This window comes from Trachypithecus francoisi, unplaced genomic scaffold (genome assembly GCF_009764315.1).
Source record: "Trachypithecus francoisi isolate TF-2019V2 unplaced genomic scaffold, Tfra_2.0 Lachesis_group8, whole genome shotgun sequence".
Lineage (NCBI taxonomy): Eukaryota > Metazoa > Chordata > Mammalia > Primates > Cercopithecidae > Trachypithecus > Trachypithecus francoisi.
This window is the reverse complement of record NW_022681473.1, coordinates 117,114,236-117,133,617: the sequence shown is the minus strand read 5'-3', so window position 1 is coordinate 117,133,617 and position 19,382 is coordinate 117,114,236. Positions and strand designations below refer to the sequence as shown.

General features: G+C 35.9%; 1 protein-coding gene across 3 annotated transcripts in view; it reads left to right on the top strand.

The window, feature by feature from the left end:
* ARHGAP32 (Rho GTPase activating protein 32) overlaps window positions 1–19,382 on the top strand; it is a 310,104-nt gene that overhangs the window by 121,452 nt on the left and 169,270 nt on the right. The window lies entirely within an intron of this gene.

Sequence of the window (19,382 nt, the reverse complement as noted above, 5' to 3'; positions counted from 1 at the left end):
TGATGTGGTACTCTCCCCCTTTTCTTGAGGATGGGGCTTCCTGAGAGCTGGACTGCAGTGATTCTTACTTCTCTTCTGGGTCTAGCCACCCAGCAGGACTCTAGCACCAGGCTCTGCTTTGGTGCTAGGGAATGTCTGCAAAGAGTCCTGTGATGTGACCTGTCTTCAGGTCTCCCAGGCATGGATACCAGCACTTGCTTGGATGGAGGTGGCAGGGGAGTGAGGTAGACCCAGTCTTTGGCTGTAGATATGTTTAGTGTGCTGGCTTTCTCGAATGCTGGTTATGCTAGTAGTAAAGTTGTCAAATGGAGAGACTCAGGACCACTGGTTAGCCAGGATGTTGTGGGCAGTGGAATTAGCTATTTTCTTCTTCCTGGTAGCAGGATTATTCTGTCCTAAGTTGCTCTTATGGCCCAAGTAGATTGACCTCCAGCCTGTACGGTGGTGCTTTCAAAAGAGCACCAGCTGTGGTAGTAGTAGGGGGGGATCTGTGCTTGCCCTATGTCGGCCAGGGTAAGGATTTTAGTTTGTCAGGTGATGGATGGGGCCATAAAGCCCCCAAGAGTTTCTCTTTTGTGTTTGGCAACCATGGCAAATAGAGAAATACCATCAGGTTGGGGCTGGTTTAGGCAGGTCCACGCTTAAATTTTCCTTGGGTGAGGCTTGCTGTGGCCACTGTAGGGGATTGAGGGGGTGGTTCTCAGGCTAATGGGGTTGTGTTCCAGAGGGGATTTTGGTTGCCTCTGTTGTTTCATACAGTTTTTCAGGGAAATGGGTGATAGCTGTAGCAAGAGGCCTTCCCAACTCCCTCATAGTTGATGAGGCTGGCCTGGCTCCTGCAGTGCCTGGCTCAGAACTTGCCCCAGGCTGTGAGCTTTCCTGCTGAGAAAGCAAACACAGCTTTCCCGCCTCGCTCCTCCCTGTCTGTCAGCGGTGGCTCCTGCACTTGTATCTGAAGCAATTCCTGTTTGTCCTCAGATTCTGCTCAAGGAAGTTCACGCTCAGTCAGAATTACTACTTATTTCAGTTGGAAGCTTTCTCCGTCCTGTGACCCCTGCCTGATTCTGCTGGCTGCCGTCCCTGAAGGCTCCTGCGAGATATAGTCAGGGATGGCTTCCCTGGGCTTGAGCTGGAGACTGGGAGTACATGCAAGGCACTTCCTCTCACTGCTGTTTCCACTTTTATGTTTTGCATGAGTCCTTAAATTTGTTTAAGCTCTAGGTAAGTTTAAATCATTTTCCTGTAATCTGGATTTACAGATTCTCCAGTGGGGTTGTGTGTTCAGAGGCAGGTTTTCTCCCTCTCGTACTTTGGGAACTCAGTTTTTTGCCTGTCCTGTGGAATTTGCAGTGGCATGCTGCTTCATTCAAAGATCTTTGAATTCTTTTGATTTTCCTGGTACATTTCTTTGGTGGTTCTTGGAACAAAAGATCATGGTAAAGATGATGGTGCTCTCCACACATTGTTCTGTCTGTCCAAGTGGGAGCTGCACGTTAGCCCTGACTCCTACCTGCCATCTTGTCCCTAAGTCTATTCCTGTAAGTAACTGAAGATGTAAGGCTTTCCTAAACCTTTCAGATGGGAAATAGTTTTATTTCACTTCTGATAGTGTGCTGTTCCTGTCTGTATCATGATGCTTGCCTTTGTGTTAATCTAGTTGAATACGAATGTCTTGGTCTCCCTACTAGGTTGTGAACTCTTTGAGGAAGGGTAGGGGTCTTCTTGTTTTCATTTTATTGAAGGATAAAGTTTAAAAGAGAATATAATCATGACTCTTATAGAAATATAGAATGAGCACAAGCCAAAGATATTTAACTCATTATTAATGAAGGAACCAGTCAGTTGTTAAAACTGGTTCAAAGGAGAATTCAAAAATTATCGTCCTCTTATAGAGCAACCATTCTAAAATGCATACAATCTGGCAAAACTGTTCTGTTTCACTGGATAAAGTTTACATTTCTGTGGACAGGAATGATTTGTATTACTCTTATTTTTCTATAAGGCAATTTCCATCTCTACAGAGTTGTAAAATAGCTGAATCAAAAGACAAACAAAATCCCATACCCCTATGGAATCAGGTAATCCTCAGAGGTGCCAGCATTCCAGGGAAAGAATGTTCAGTAACTTTTTTGCCTCTTTTTAAATCCCCCACTTTTCCTACAATTTTTAAATCTTCAGTAAATCTGCATTGAATTTATTCAATGGAACAAAGGTGACATGAGTATTTCATGTGGTGGTCTGTTTACTCTGTATTAAAATGTCATGCTGTATACATGTAAAATTACTGATTTCACTTCTGGAATCCACAGTGAGTTGTCTAAGCACCGATAGAAATTACTGTTTATATAATACATTTTAACATCTCATTATATTCTTATTTTATACTCTTACTAATTTCTTTATGTGTAAGCTCCTTGAGGGCAGGTGCCATAATCTTTCTTCCATTTAAAAAAATAAAGCATCACTCTCAATAAATAAGTGCATTGCTAGGTTGCAAAAGTGTGTAGTGAATGATGAAAACAGTATAAATGAGATTAGAGCCACAATTTTACTACCATTTGTCTCAAAAATCATATTGATTTTAAGCAATAAGTAAGTTTGGGACCCTTTTTTCTCAGTAATAATCTAAGTGAAATATAACTTTGAGAATGACATTTTTTATTTAGGGAACTCTTTATAGAGTATTTACACTCAATTCCATTTGGTTAATTTTTTAAATTACTTCAGAGATAAAAGGGCTTAAGTGTTAAATTTTTATTGATTTGTGTTATGACACCAGAATATTAGTTTTTAAATATACATATCTAAAAAGGAGCCAGAATTTTGGAACTGTTAAAAATTTAAGGAGTTTTACATTTATAATAGTCATTTAAAAATCATAACAATGGTAAAAACCTAAAATGGGGCTCTATCGTTTTGTAATTTATGGTTATGTACTTTTCATAAATCTAACTAGATTCAGTATTTCAAGAAATCTAATAAAATGCTATAGTTTTTTTGAATTGCCAAAAGTAGAATATTTACAGTTTACAGTGAAATTGTTTATCAATTAAATATTAGGCTCTTTCAGAAAATAAGATAATAAAAATGAGAGAGAGAGAAACCGCAGAGAGTACTGAACTCTATATATACTAACGTATGTGTAGCATATACAACATGGATATGCTGGTGATGATTCATGTCCTGGCCAAGACAGAGCAGAACACTGCAAGATTTCATTGTGCTATTCTGAATGGCACACAGTTTAAAACTTATGAATTATTTCTGGAATTTTTCATTTTATACTTTTGGACTGCAGTTGACTGTGGATAACTGAAGTCATAGATAAGGTGAAATTTAGACTGGTTCTTTTACCCATCAACTTGTAAAAACATTTTCAGTTTGAATAAAAGGAAAAGTATTTGCAAATGTGTTTTAAATCAATATCCTTAGCTCTTTTATTACTGTGTGATGTTTAACTGTTTATTTTGATTGATGAGTGAATTTAAATTCAGAGGACCTAGTGATGTTTATCATCTCACAGTCTTTAAAAGGGGAATGTTTTGTGTTATGTTGCTTTGTGAACCATCACAAATGTAACCATTGATTAATATGCAAAGCCCAGGTTTTGAATTTTTGCCAGTTTGTTCAGAGCTCTTCAGTAAACAACTGTTAAGTCTGTCTCTATCCTATCCTCTCCCATGGTACGTCCTCTCTGGCTAAAGATTCTGGGACTTCTCTGGCATGAATCAACTGGTATTAATTATTGAAGTTATTTAATACATTACTGAGAGCTCTGTGATATATATTAAGTTGGAGTCTTATGAAATTGCTACTTTTATAGGTCAGAAGTTTTAACAATTGACAGTTTCATAATGTAAAGCCTATAACCGTTTGAATTGTTGAACCAATGCTTAAGCATGTGACTTTATTGTTCATCATTAAACTGAAAACTATGTTTCAAATATGTCTTTAAGTCGTTAGGTGATCTGGGTGTTACTTTTACTGATACAATTTGTTGTATAGCCTTTCAAAAAATTTTTAAAACTTACAAGATATTCAAGGAAAAAACTACATGAAACATGCAGGTGGAGGGATAGTGGTTCTTCTGGGTCTCGATTGGAGTGTCATCGTGGTCTAGGATCTTGTTACTCCTTTAGTAGAAATTTTTCCAAATATCTAGTTTGTGATCTTTCTTTTCTTCTACCCTTCTTCTATTCATACTCTTTTCCTAGAATTTATATCATTTATATTTATAATACATCTTTAAATATTGCATGAACATTTTTGCTAATAAATCTAATGTATACAGAATTCAAGTGCAGAAAGAGATCTGTATCATTTTCTAGCAGCACTGAAGACCAACAATAACTTAACATAATAAAGTACCTGTAAAGGTAATGTTCTTACAGTTTCATAGCAACCTTTGTATAAAATGTCTGGTAAAATTATGTACATTGTTGGAACTCTGTATTTTTAGTGAGCCTTCTGAATATACGAGTATCTTTAATGCCTTTATAAGGGAGTGAGATGAAGGAAAGGATGAATCTCAGTTATACAAAAGTATAACATTTAAAAGCTTTGCTAAATATGTAAATGTGTTAATTTTAGGTTGATTAACCAGCTGTTGCCTAGCAGAGGAGTTGTGATTATTATACTAATGGTGCTTTCTAATAGTTTTTTCCAAATTGTTTTAAATATCACCTCTGAATAATTTTTTTCCTGTGGTTAATTGGCTCTCTGAGGAGATATTTTCTAGAAGTGAAGTTTAAGGCAACACCCTTGCTGCAAAAGAGCTAGTTTTATAATCACTTTCAGAAATCATGTTTTTTCCTTCAGTCTTCTCATACTGCTGTTCCTACTCACAATAGAGAATTGAATAAGATTAGTGATATAATTTACCCTTGGGGCTTATTTGATGGCTGTTTCTGTGTTTGTGAATTACCAGCTACTGAAATTTACCTGCCACCTTCTTTGATTCCTGTTTCTGGTTTTTAGCACTTCCACATTGGTGGTGCTAGATAACACGTTGGAGGATGTGTTCCTGAGCCTGGTCTGTGGTGCCCAGATATTAAGACATTAGGAAATACTCCCCATTTAGCACTATTTTTAGTTCAGAGCTCTTGAGTTTTCTTTTATGTGAAGTGTTTTTTTAGTAAAATTGCTAGGCTGTTATCAAGTCTGATGGAGGTGCATAATACTGAAAATAATTTTAAGAGAAATCACTAAGCAGTATTCACAGATTCAATTTAGAAAGTGTGTGTGTGTTTTAAATAATTATTGCCATTCTGTGGAGAGCCTTATCTGAACTCACAATATATAAACTTATAAAAGCCTAGTTATTTTTTTCCTTATTACTGTACAGTGATGATTTTTCTAAGGCCCTGCAACAATTTTGAATAAGTGAAGAAAATTGTAGTCTGTTTTTAGCATTAAGTCTATTTTGTTACATCAAAATTCTTTTGAAAATATTCAGACATGTAACTCAGTTACTTGAGTTTCTTTGTGACATACTTATTTTTTCAGAATCACTTTAGTAACATTGTTCAACATAATATAACAGTTTTAATAAATCTATCTTTCTGATGGTACAATAGTTTCCTTCCATCCAAGGGGGATATGTTCCAAGACCCCCAGTGGATGCCTGAATCTGCAGATAGTAATGAACACTGTATATACTGTGGTTTTTCTAGTACATATATACTTGATAAAGTTTAATTTATAAATTAGACACAGTAGGACATTAACAATAATAACTAATATAAAATAGAACAGGTATAATGATATACTGTTCACAGTTTCATGGATAGAAGGTTCATTCTTTCTGTAGATCTCAGCAACCTCAGCATATGATTTTCTTTCCTTATTAAGTTGAGAACTTCACTTTTTCACTCACAGAAGCACTTTCCAGCTCCTCTTTGGCATATCCATAATGGCAGCATCACTCCTCTTGTGCTTTGGGGCTACTATTAAGTCAAATAAGTGTGACTGGAATGCAAGCACTGCAATACCATGGCAGTTGATCTGGTCACTGAGATGACTCCCAAGTAAGCCACAGGTGGGTAGTCCACAGTGTGGATGCACTGGACAAAGGGGTAATTCATGTTCCAGGCGGGATGGACTGGGGCGGTGCAGGACGGTGTGAGATTTCATCACACTACTCAGAACTGCATGCAGTTTAAAACTTAGAAATTATTATTTTCGGGAATTTTCCATTTAGCATTTTTGGACCAGGGTTAACCCATGGGTAACTGAAACTGTGAAAAGTGAAATAACAGATAAAGGAGGACTACTTATTGGGATAATTATTATTAGATTTCCCCTGCATCGTCTCTGTTCTTTTTAAGAAAGGGGTCAATACTTAGACCAATTGTAAAAGCTTTTATAGACATGTCATTTCAGAAATTCATTATGTGTGTTTCCTATGGTTAAACTGGCAGGGAACTGGCAGTTCTGTTTGCCTTTCTTGACAGCACAAATTTTGTATGAAAATCTCATTTATTCAGTTGATCATATACATATATATATGCAGTTTTACCAGCATATAGACAGCTGCTATTTTTTTTTCTATTTCAGAGGCCACACTTTATTTCCCCTTCATCACTATATTTTAAGCAGAAATGATATTTTGTCACCATTTCAAGAAATATTTATAACATTAGTCTAAAGCTTCTGTTACCTCTGTCAAATTCTGACTGCAAACAATAAAGATAATACAATAAATAAAATTTGAATCTGTTAAAAAAACTGAGAAGTGGCAAAAAGTCACCTTTTCCTCAGAATTAACTTCAGATGCTTTTTGCTAGCCTTGTACAGAAAGAACACTTTGATCAAGTCTTATTGTATTTTCCCCATGCATATATTGGTGGTTTTTTGTTTTTTCCTGTAAGAAAAGAGCACCTGGTCCACTTTGATAGTAGCATATACTTAACACTGATTGCATTTTGATGTCCTTTATGAATGTGTATTTGGTGATATTATTTCTGATTTTTCCATGGCAATTTCAGATCCGTTTTTATTGTTCTTAATTATTAACAACTCATTTTGATTAGTAGTTTGCCTTTTGTGACAGTACAAATTTAGTATTGAAACCTTGTTTATTCAGTTGATCTCATGTATATAAATATACGTATGTATGTTATTTGACTATGGTGGTTTGTCAAAGTATGAGAACATTTTCTGTAAATGAACCTGTACTATATATGTAATTATGTCTGTACCGTTTAGTAGTTAATGTCATAGATCTGGAGTCAGGACATCCTACCTTCTGTCTGCTATGTTCTCTGCTGTAGGAGGCTGATCCCAGCAAACAGCATTTCTCAGGCTTGCCAGCAGGCTTTTGGCTAGGTTTGGTAAATGGGAAGCACACGTGGAAGACTGGAGGGCAGAAAGAGGGGAAGAGCCCTCATTTCTTCCTCTTTTTCTGCTTTGAGAGGGGTCTCCACTACCACTCAGATAGCTTATATCAGATAACTCATAATTTGGCTCAGTGATTAACAAAAAATCTTTTTTACTGCTATAACATGGGCACATTTCTTCATAGAAGCATTTTTATTCTTCTTCTTTCCTAACTGACTATAAATATGAATACCTAGCTTAGCACATTGTAGTTATATAGATCATCTAATCTCACTGATTTATGACAGATTGTTTTACATTTGCAAATGGTTGCTGTAAGTAATATGCAGAGGAAGAAGAAGCTAGCTTGTTACCTTCTCTTTCTCTCTTTCCTTTTTCTTTATCTCTTTTGCCCTTTCCCTTACAAAAATAAAACATATAGAAAAGTGAAAAGAAAAAGAAAGAGGCTTTCCCATAATCCTATTTCCCATGGTGGTGAGATTATTTTGGTATAGGCTTTTGACAATGCAGAGGGTTTTAAAAAATATTATATTATTTTTATTTTTAATTGTGATAAAATATGCATAATATAGCATTTACCATCCTAACCATTTTTTTTCTTTTTTTAAATTATGCTTTAAGTTCTAGGATACACGTGCACAACATGCAGGTTTGTTACATATGTATACATGTGCCATGTTGGTTTGCTGCACCCATTAACTCATCATTTACATTAGGTATATCTCCTAATACTATCCCTCCCCCACCCCCCACCCAGTGACAGGCCCCCTTGTGTGATGTTCCTGCCCTGTGTCCAAGTGTTCTCATTGTTCAGTTCCCACCTATGAGTGAGAACATGTGGTGTTTGGTTTTCTGTCCTTGCGATAGTTTGCTCAGAATGATGGTTTCCAGCTTCATCCATGTTGCTACAAAGGACGTGAACTCATCCTTTTTTATGGCAGTGCAGAGAGTTTTTAACAGAACATCCGTATAAGCACATTTTTCTTATACAAATGTCTTCAAATGGTTAGTTTCAAAGAATATTGCTTTGGTAATATATTCTCCTTTCCCATCATGTCTGGGAATATGATTTTTAAAGTAATTATGGACAATATACAATTTTATATTTCCTTGCCTTTCCATTTAAACGTAAGTGTTCTACCTGATTATTAAGGTGCTGTGCAGTGCAGGGAAAACTGCGTATTCCCTATTGTATATTATGGGAGGTGTCATAGGTAAAGGAATTGGCAGTTTCACTGGAAGGAAAATATCTCTGAAAAAGACTGGCTAGTGGACATAGTGGTAGACACCTTGGAAGGGGAAATTAAAAAACATTGCCATGGAAAGGGAAAGGAATTAAATTTTCCTCCCTTTAGGGGGAAAGAGTGGTTGTCTTGAGAGCTGCAGAAAGGGATATGGAGCAGATTGTAGACTTCACACTTAAAATGCAAGATTGCCAGGGAGATAGGAGAGCTGGTTATTGAACTGTGTCAGATCTGTATATCTCCCTCCAGTTACTTATCTCACCTGCAGAATTTGCTCCTTCCTCCAGGATTTGCTTTCAAGTGCATAGCTTACTCCTTTGAGGAAGCCTTAAGAAGGTGGTTTGGGATAGTACTGAAGTCATTGCATTCAGTGGGGTCCTGGGAGTGCGGGGAGGCAAAAGCTTCTGAGGCTTTACAACCCAAATCCTGGGAAGAAAGAGTTTTACTTGCATGAGAGATAAAGGAGTATATAAAATCTGAGATCACTCAGAAATTCCTAAGGTCTTAGATGTTGTTAGTATCTGTTTTTTATTGAATATGTATAAGAAGTTATCACAAGCTTAAGGGCTTAAAATAATACCCATTTATTATCTCACAGTTCTGCAAATTAGAAGTCTGGGCAGGCTGAACTGGATTCTCTGCTCAGGGTCTCCTAACGCAGAAATCAAAGTATTGGCTGGGCTGGGTTCTCATCTGCAGATTCTGTTGGCAGAATCCAGTTCCTTAGGGCTGTAGGTCTGAGGTCGCTGTTTCCTTGCTGGCTGTCATTGTGGGAAGCGTGGCGGCGTAACTTGTAGGGGCTGCGTGAATTCCCTCTCGTGTGACCCCCTCAGGCTTCAAAGCCAGGGGTGGTACTTGGTACTTCAAATCTTTGACTTTCCCTTCTGCTACCAGCTGGAGAAAACTCTACTTTTGAAGTGCTCATGTGATTAGATTAGGTCCATCCAAACAATGTTTGTATTTTAAGATCGACTGTCCCGGGATTTTAATTACATTTGCAGCCTCTATTCTCAGCAGTACTTGGATTGATTGACTAACCATGGGGTGGGAATCTTGGGGGGTAGGGGCGACCCTCTTTAGAATTTTGCCTACCACAGTCTTATATGTTTTCTCTGTTATTTATACTTCATAATATGTTTAACATGTGATAACATTGATGTATTAGTTCGTTTTCAGGCTGCTGATAAAGATATACTTGAGACTGGGAAGAAAAAGAGGTTTAATGGACTTACAGTGCCACATAGCTGGGGGGGCCTCAGAATCATGGCGGAAGGCAAGGAGCAAGTCATGTCTTAACATGGATGGCAGCAGGCAGAAAGAGAGCTTTTGCGGGATAACGCTTTATAAAACCATCAGATCTCGTGAGACTTATTCATTATCACGAGAACAGCACAAGAAAGACCCGCCCCCTGTGATTCAATTACCTCCCACTGGGTCTCTCCCACGACATGTGGGAATTGTGGGAGTTACAATTCAAGATGAGATTTGGGTGGGGACACAGCCAAACCATATCAATTGACATTTGTCAATGGAAATTACAGATATTCTAGTAATTTTAATTTCACTAATATGTCATAAAATCGATCGGGCAGGGGAAGCATATATACAATCTGTTGTTGTTGGTGTTAAATGAAAATGTTGATAAACATATATAATGACTACACAGTACTCCATGAACTAGGACATATTATTATTGTTTAATTAATAAGACTTTGAGTTTTGTTATATATTTTTCATTTAGATGAATATCTTTATGATGAGTTTTGCTTTTTCTTTTTACTATTATGTTATAGGGAGTTACTTAACTAATTAATATAGAGATTCCCATATTACTTGCCAAAACGGTTTTATTGATTCATATTCTAATAAGTAATGTTTAGTGACTTTTGTGCCATTGTTTTCAGTCTTACAAAGTTTTAAAATATAAAATTTTGATAAGAGGAAAGTATTTCTCATTGTTCTAACTTTTTATTTTTAAAACTTCATTGTTTTTGAACTTTTTCTACACTGTTTTAGACATAGTGGGTTTTGTGATAAAAATCCAGTTTAATTCAAATTCTGCGATTAACACACTATGCAAATCTCTTCTTTCTTCGTCTTAGTTTCTTCTTTACAGTGGAATGTCTAAATGAGATATCTTTCAACTCCATGATTATATTGAACATCTCTCCGTACCCTATTTTGTTTTCTTAGTTAAAAATTGGTAATGCTCATTGGTGTTCTGTTAGTACCTGTCAGGATGGAGTTTATAGTATTTTGAAAGGGTTAGACACATAAATAATATGGAGAGGGTGGGCTTATGGTGGGGCTGAATGTAGAAGTAGCCACCTTTATGGTCCTGTATCAGAACACAGTGTGTTAAACTACTTTTATGTCAGTTTACAGTTACCCAGTCAATGTTAGCACTTTGGATATGGGACCAAGATAACAAGGTATTTGAAAGATTCTTTAAAGATCTGTACAGTGGAGGAATGGTAGAATATTTTTTTGGATTAGGACACAGTGAAGTAGACAGAATAAAACATTGCCAGTTCCTAGTTTTGCAAGCTTTCCATATCAAATTGTATTTTCCTGAAATGGATGAACTGTTCTCTATGTGGTTTAACTGGTTCAGATTATAGGGATACAAATATTTCCCTCTTAGAGATGTTCTACTCTTTAAGACTGCATTGGTTTTTTTTTTTTTTTTTTTTTTACCAGTAAGGGTATACTTTTGGCTTATATTAAGCTTGTGGTAAACTATAGACCTCAGATCTTGTTACACGAATTCTTGTCAAACAGTTTGCTCCCCATCCCCATATTTATATAATTGAATTTTGAATTTAAATTCAGGGCTTCAATTTTTATTCTCGCTACAGTTCACATTCATTTGGTTTGTCTTGGCAGCTTTTAAAAATCTCTTTGATTTCTGTCACTCAGAGTTTGTGAATGTCCATTTCAGTTTTCTTTTATCTATAAATTTGATAAATGTATGTCATATATTTTAATGTATTAAAATGTTGAGAAAAGAATAAAAAAGCCCTGTGATATTCTGCCTGTTTCCTGCTGCATGTTAACGTACAGTAATTGACACTGAACATTCTTTAGTATTTAATCAGCTTCAAATTTATTTAACTGTGTTAATATTGAATTCTCATTTTATAATCTTACGCACAAGTGTATCACAAAGTACTATATGCCGTGCCATAATCAAGATTTAATGCATCATCTGCATGTGACTGTCCACTGTCATTCTAGCTGCCTTATTTAAACACACAGACACACACCCTCAAAAAAGAAATGAATATGGATTTCTACTTAATTTCTTCATTTTCATAATTGTATCTCTTATACTTAAAACCTTAGTTTTTAGTGACATTAATAACTATTTGTTTGCTTTAATCTTCTACTTTTAATAGTTTCAGAATAATAATGTCAGTATTCCCAAACATTTTGTTTCCTTTCATCTTTACGACATATCCCACTAGGAATATATTATTAGTACTTTTCTTCACTGTCATTTGAGGTAATTCCTCTCTGTGTGCTTAAGGCACCAACTTATAATTAAGTTCATTTGTTTTATTTGTTTTTTGATCTTAGGGATTGCCCTTTCATCCCATTTTAATTTAATTTAATTTAATTTTACAAATACTTAAAACACTTACATGACCCCAAAATCTGAACTACAAAACTGAGACATTCACAAAAATCTTCCATCCCTATCTCTTTGTTGCCTCCTAGGTAAGCATGTAAATTAGTTTTTAGATTATCTTCCCATTGTTTTAAGTGTAAGAAAGCACACATATGTGTATTTTTTATATTTACCATCTTTTAGTTAAAGGTAACCTGTTTTTGTACCCTACTTTTTTTTCAGTTCATATGTGCTGATGACTACTTCATAGCAATAAATTGAAATATTCCTCATTCCATTGTGTGGATGCAGTATAGTGTATTCAACTGTTTTCTTTCAATGGACATCTAGGTTTTTTTCACCCTTTAGTTACTAGAAATAGTCATGCAGAGAATAACCTTATACCTATGGATGCATATGGCATTTTATACTTTTGTTAGTATAAGAAGAAAATGGTTTTAAAAAATCAGTGTTAGTTTGGTAAGATGTAAGAGAGAGCAGAGGTAAATATGTTTTCAATCTACTACTGTGAACCAGAAGTCCTGCTAGGTAGTTCTTATTGTGAATGGGTGTTGAGTTTTATCAGACAATTTTCTATTATCTATTGCAATAATCTAATGTTTTTTCCTCATTTTAATTGTAATTAAAGACTTAATGATAATAATGTTCTATTAAACCATCCTTGCATTCTTGAAACAAACTTAATTCACTTATGATGTATGTTTTTAACACAATGATATATTTGATTTATTATTCTATTTAGCTTATTTTTTTGCATTTGTGTTTAATAAGATTAGCCTGTAATTTTCTACTTTCTTGCTATTGTCTCTTTTTCCTATTTAATTTTATTTACTTTGTTATTTAGGTATATCTTACATACAGAGAAGTCATGATCTTATCTTATAGCTTTATGACTTTTTGCTTATGTTTTCTTACTTATGTGACCAACACCCAGATTTAAACATGGAACTTTTCCTGAAATTCAGAAATCTCCCTTGAGTAGCTCTCAGTCATTATCTTTCCCACCAAAGGTAACCATTGTTTTTATACGTGAAATCCTGCAATATGTAGTTTTTGTGCTTGGGTTCTGTTATGTGTGTAGTAGAATCTTATTGTGGGCTTTATTTCTATGATGATTATTTATGTTTGGCTTCATTTCATATTCTTATTGACCCTGAGATATCCTCTTTTCTAATGTGCTCATTCAAGTTTTGCCCTTTTCTTCTGTTAGGTTGTCTTTTTTTAAGTTAATGTTTAGTAATTCTTTATCTATTATGGGCACTAGTCATTTATCTGAGACATATCTTCCAATTTCTTCTTTTAGACTCTGACTTTTTGAATGCTTAATTTTATCATTTGGTAATCAGAAATGCTTAGCTTTAGTGAAGTCCACTTCATTAAATTTTGTAGGGTGTCAGAATAATTGTTTTTTCTGTGTGTGTCCTTTTAGGAAATCTTTGCCTATCCCAATGTCATGAAGGTACTTTGTAGAAGAACATGTTTACTTTTCATGTTCGGGTCTGTGGAACTATTTAAAATTGATTTTTTGTGCATGATGTGAGGTTTGGGTCAAGATTCTTTTATTATTATTATTATTATTTTTGAGATGGAGTCTCGCTCTGTCCCAGGCTGGAGTGCAGTGGCGCGATCTTGGCTCACTGCAAGCTCCGCCTCCTGGGTTCTCGCCATTCTCCTGCCTCAGCCTCCCAAGTAGCTGGGACTACAGGCGCCCGTCACCACGCCTGGCTAATTTTTTGTATTTTTAGTAGAGACGGGGTTTCACCGTGTTAGCCAGGATGGTCTCGATCTCCTGACCTTGTGATCCGCCCACCTCGGCCTCCCAGAGTGCTGGGATTACAGGCATGAGCCACCATGCCCGGCCAACATTCATTTTTATTCATGTAGAAATCAGATTGACTTAGTACAGTTTTTGAAATGGCCATCTTTTTTCTGACTTAATTGCAGTGGTGCCTTTGTCATGAGTCACATAACCATATCGTTGGCTGCTGTCTGAATTCTCTGTTGTGATCTTTTGGTCCATTTTTCTAGACTTAGACCAAATACCACACTGTCTTAGTTATTATACTTTTACAGTAAAACTTGATATCTGATAGGTAGTGTCTTCCAGCTTTGCCTGTCTTATCTTGGTACTTCTGTGTCTTTTGCATTTCTATATACATTTTTAGAATTAGTTTCCCAATTTCTACAGATAAGTCTACAGATAATATTGGGGAAGAATTGACACCTTGACATTATTGTATCTTCTAATCTATGCAAATGAGGCACATGTGATTGCCTTTAATTTTTGAACAATGTTTGTGGTTTTTAGTATAGAATTCTGTCTTAATCTGTTCTGGCTGCTATAACAAAATACCTTAGACTTGGTAATTTATAGACAATAGAAATTTACTGCTCATAGTTTTGGAGGCTGAGAAGTCCAAGATCAGTCCAGCAGATTCAGTGTCTGGTGAGGGTTTCTTTCTTAGAAGTGGCACCTTTTATGTGTTCTCACATGGTGGAACACAGAACAGGCTCCCACAACTCATGCCTCTTTTATAAGGGCACTAATTCCATTCATGAGGGCAGAGCCATCATGACATAATCGCCTCCCAAAGGCCCGACCTCTTAATACCATCACCTTGGGGGTTAGGTTTTAATATACACATTTTGATGGAACACAGATGTTCAGAACATAGCAAGGTCTTTCACATTTTTTATTAGATATGTTCCTAGGTATTTGATATTTTCTTCAATGCTGTTATAGTTGGAATTTTACAATTGGCTTTAAAATTTTATATTCCACATGTTTATTGCTAATATGTTTCAAATCTAGTTAATTTTTGTATATTTACTTTATGCCTAGAGACGTTGCCACATTCTTTGATTAATTCTGAGTTTGTGAATTCTTTCAGATTTCACATGTGCACTATCTTTTATTTCTTTTACTTTCCTGATTGTGCTGGTGAGGCACTCCAGAATAATGATGAATAGATGTGGTACATACATCCTTCTCTTTTTTTTTTTTTTTTTTTTTTTTTTTTTTTGAGACGGAGTCTTGCTCTGTCGCCCAGGCTGGAGTGCAGTGGCCAGATCTCAGCTCACTGCAAGCTCCGCCTCCCGGGTTCACGCCATTCTCCTGCCTCAGCCTCCGGAGTAGCTGGGACTACAGGCGCCCGCCACCTCGCCCGGCTAGTTTTTTTTTTTTTTTTTTGTATTTTTAGTAGAGACGGGGTTTCACCGTGTTAGCCAGGATGGTCTCGATCTCCTGACCTCGTGATCCGCCCGTCTCGGCCTCCCAAAGTGCTGGGATTACTTGTTCTTGAGATCAAATTTGAAACTTTAAATATTTCATCATTAAGTACTATAGACCTTTAGTTTCTTTCTGGATACTTTTCTTAGAACTCACATTAAGGATGTTCTCTTTATTTTTTGGTGTGCTGATTTTTTTTTGTGTTTAATGAATAGGGTTTGGAATTTTTTCAGGTGTTTGTACTGCCACAGAGATGGCTATATGATTATTTTTTCCCCTACAGTCTTGGGATGTTCTGCTTGATCATAGTGTTTTATCTTTTTTCCATACTCTTGGTTCCAGTTTACTAACTTTTCATATTATACTTAAAATTAATATGTTATACTTCAAGTAGAATGTAGAAATCCTGCCACCATCTAGGTTCCCTTATCTACCATCCTTATGTTATAGATTTTATATAGATCACATAAACTGTCATCAGACAGTTTTACAATTTGTGCTTTCAACTGGCATGTATATTTTAAAGCATTTAAGTGGAGATTAATAATCTGTTATATTTACCTAATTATTCACCATTTCTGTTCCTCCTTCTTGCCAGAAGGGCCAAATTTCAGTTAACCTGAGTTATTTTCCTTCTACCTGAAGAGCTTCTTTTAGCATTTCTTTTAGAGCCTATCTACTGGTGACAAATTCTCTTAGTTTTCTCTTATCTTAGTATGTTCTTATTTCTACATCATTTCTGAAGGATATTGTCACTTGACGCAGATTTCTGGGTTGAGAGTTCTTTCCGAATTGCATAGACATTGCTCCACTGTCTCCTGGTTTCTGATGAGAAATCCACAGTCATTTAAATCCTTATTACTCTATGCCAATATATAATGTATTTTTTTTGTTTCTGGATGCTGTCAGAATACTTCCTTTATATTTGGTTTTCAACAGCTTGATTATGATGTTTTGATTTGTAGTTTTCTTTGATATTACTTGTTTTGTTTTCTGTGATCTTGAATCTGTAAATATATATCTTTCAATAAATTTGTAATATTTTCAGAAATTTCATTTTTTCCCTGTACTAGTGTGTTTTTTCTCACCTTCAGAGACTTCAAAGACATGAGTATTAGATCTTTTGATATTGTCCCTTAGCTATCTATAGGTCTGTTCATATTTTGTCAGTCTTTTAAAAAAATTAACTATCTTCAGATTGCATAATTTTTTGTCTGTTGTCAGGTTCACCGAATCTTTTCTCTGTCACTCTTCCTGCTGCTCACTCTTCCCCTGGCTCTAAACATGTAAGACGTGCCTCCTTCCTCTTTGCCTTCCACTATGATTGTAAGTTTCCTGAGGCCTCGCCAGTCATGCTTCCTAAACAGCCTGTGGAACCGTGAACCAACTAAACCCCTTTTCTTTGTAAATTACCCAGTCTCAGGGTATTTTATTATGCTAAGCCAGTATGTTTTGAGATGCTACATTTCTCTGTTCTAAAAATTATATTTGGGTTTTTTTAATAGTTTTTATTTTTATTTTTTGTAAGAGTATTTCAGTCTTTCCATTGGTTCCAAAATCTAATGCAGTGTGTTTATAATACCTGTTTTAAAGTATTTGTCTGATTAGTCCAATCGGTTTCATGTCAGATTTGACATTTCTAGGTTGTATTTTCCTTTGGAAATAGCTCATGTTTGTCTGATTTTTGATATAGCTAGTATTTTTTAATTATATCACGGACATTCTGAATATTATGCTGTGAGACTGCTTATTGAAATCCTCTTATTTGTGCTTTATTAGACATCAGCCTGGCTGAGTTCAGATTGAAGTTCCATCTAGATTTTTATAGGTGGTGGTTTCAACATCAGTTCAGTTTCATGGGGATCACTGTGGTCTTACCTTGCCTTTTTTTTTTTTTTTTTTTTTGCCTGGATCTTGCTCTGTTGCTCAGGCTGGAGTGCAGTGGCTTTCTGCAGCCTTAACCTTAGGCTCAAACAATCCTCCCACCTCAGCGCACTGAGTAGCTGTGACTACAGGCACATGCCACCATGCCTGGCTAATATTTACATTTTTCTATAGAGATGGGGTCTCCCTCTGTTGCCCAGGCTGGCCTCAAAACTCCTGGATTCAAGCGATCCTCTTGCCTTGGCCTCCCAAAGTCCTGGGATTACAGGCGTGAGCTACTGTGCCCAGCCTCCTGTTTTTTTACTGGGGACTTTGCCCACATTCTCTGGCTCTCCAAGACTGCTTTTCCTGTTTTCTTTGGTGGGAAAGATAAAGTTCTCTTAAGAGTTTTAAAACTCTTGCAGTGAGCATTAGCAAAAATAGCTAATGCATGGTAGGCTTAACACCAAGGTGATGGGTTGATAGGTGCAGCAAACCACATGGCAAATGTTTACCTCTGTAACAAACCTGCACATGCTGCACATGTACCCCAGAACTTAAAATAAAAATAAAAATTAAAAACAAAAAAGTCTTGCCTTGCACCATTTTTCCTGATTTGGCCTGCTGTCGGGTCTAAGTAATGGAAGAAAAGAGAAAATAATACCAAGGGTTATCCCCACAGCCTTTATACAGTAGGGTCTTGCTTTATTGTTTCTCTACTCAAAAATGGGTTTTCACTGAGGCTCTTAAGTACCCATACCACCACTCAGCTGGTGATATGGTTTGGATTTGTGGGCCCACCCAAATCTCATGTCAAATTGTAATTCCCAACGTTGGAGGAGCGGCCTGGTGGGAGGTGATTGGATCATGGGGAAGGATTTCCCCCTTGCTGTTTTCATCATAGTGAGTGAGTTCTTACGAGATCTGGTTGCTTAAAAGTGGTTTTGGATGGTTTTTTTTATTGGAGACTTTGCCCACATTCTCTGGCTCTCCAAGGCTGCTTTTCCTGTTTTCTTTGGGTGGTTTTCGTATCTGGGGTTAACTGGTATTATAAAATGAGTTTGAAAGACATCATTATTTTTCAGTTCTATGGAATAGTATTATTCCCTCATTTCTCATTGTTTCCATAGTTATCATAACTATTCCAGGCGAATGTGGAACCAGCTAAAGTTCTATAAAAATTCCCCTTGACCTTTTTACTGTTAATTTTAACACACACACACAAGTGAGTAAAATGCACTAATGTTTGTCCATTTGATGTCCTGTGTACTTCTGTGAAACCACCACCCACACCGAGATATAAAGCATTTCTTAGTAAGGTTTTTTCGTATTTCTCACCAGCCAGATGTAACACTTCTTATTTCTATGAATAATTTTACCTCTTCTTGAACTTCATATAAAGGTAATAATACAGCAAGATTTTTTTTCATCTGTCTTCTTTCATGTGCTGTAACAACTGTTAGATTTATTCGTGTTGTTTAATATATTAATAATTATTTTCAATCACAGAATTCCATTGCATATATATATATGCCATAATTTATTCACTGATTCTACTCTGTGTATTCTTAATGTTTCTATTTTTAGTGGTTATGAATAAGCTTCTGTTAATATTTATGTACAAGTTTTTGTTGTACATACGAAATAATTTAGGGGGATACACATTTGGGAGTGTAGTCATAGGATCATGGAGTATGGTTAGTAGGAATTACCAATTAATTATCAAACAATTTCCCAAATGGTTATGCTGTTGTATACTCTAACCAGCAATGCATCTTTGCCAACACTGGTATTCTATTTTACTTTTAATTTGGGCTTTTTGGCAGGTGTACACTGTTACTTCATTGTGGTTTTATTTTACATTTTCTTGATGAATAATGACACTGAGTAGCTTGATTATTGACTATAAGTATTCTGTTTTGTGAAATACCTGTTGAGGTTTTTTTTTTTTGCCAGTTTAAAAATTGGATTATTAGTTATTTTGTTGCAAGGAGTTCTTTATATATGTTGAGTATAAGTTCCTTGTTGAGTATAAGTTCTTTGTTTGGATTATTAGTTATTTTATTACAAGGAGTTC